This window comes from Eimeria mitis, genomic scaffold, assembly GCF_000499745.2.
Source record: "Eimeria mitis Houghton genomic scaffold, Emh_scaff3652, whole genome shotgun sequence".
Classification (NCBI taxonomy): Eukaryota; Apicomplexa; class Conoidasida; order Eucoccidiorida; family Eimeriidae; genus Eimeria; species Eimeria mitis.
Genome location: NW_013571995.1, coordinates 3,721 through 4,581, shown reverse-complemented (window position 1 = coordinate 4,581; position 861 = coordinate 3,721).

The window sequence follows — 861 nt, the reverse complement described above, 5'->3', positions numbered from 1 at the left end:
AAGGCACAGAAAACGAGCAGCAAATCAATAAAAAATAATTGCCATTTAAACCTCCATTTCCTTTTATTTACAAAAAAGAAAAACGAATCGGGAGAAATAATATATCAGGATTTATTTTAGGGTCTTGTTTCCACTAGCCGTCGGTCAAGGTTTGTAATTTCTTGAATTTGTTTTGAATTGTGTATAAACCAGTTAACCCTTTTCAACAGAAATGCTTCAGATAAAGAAAAAATTATATATTTAGCGGGGAAACTCGTCTGTATAGCGAATACTATCCCCCTGCCTATACACCCCAAACACGACCCGTTCAAGCCCCCAGATGGAGTCAACAGAAGCAGCAGCGGCGTCGCCGCGCCTTGCTGCAGCTGCTGCATCTGCAGCAGCAGGAATACATGAAGCATCAGCAGCAAGAGAAGGAGCAGCATCAGCAGCAACGCCAAGGGGAGCAGCAGCAGCAGCTGCTGCAGATGCTGCAATGGAGGGAGCAGCAGCAACAGATATAAACCAAGAAGACGGGCTAGACGATACTCAAAGCAGCAACACACAAAATGATATTTATAATATTCCTTTTTTTCCACTCCCCAGTAATATGAACAAAGAAAAAATGCAGCGAATCCTAGAAAGGAGAAGACGAGCGGAAGAGCGTATAAGAGAGGCCCACAATGCGTGTAAACCCCAAACCCTAAACACTAAACCCTAAACCCTAAACCACCGAAATACTATGCCGTTAAGCTAGTAGTTTAGGCTTTAGGGTTTAGGGTTTAGAGCTGTCCTCGTACACCCCAAAACATGGCTGTAAACCCCTCTCTCTCTCTCTGCAACAGAAAAGTACCCATAAGCGTGAGGGTTTAGGGTTTAGGG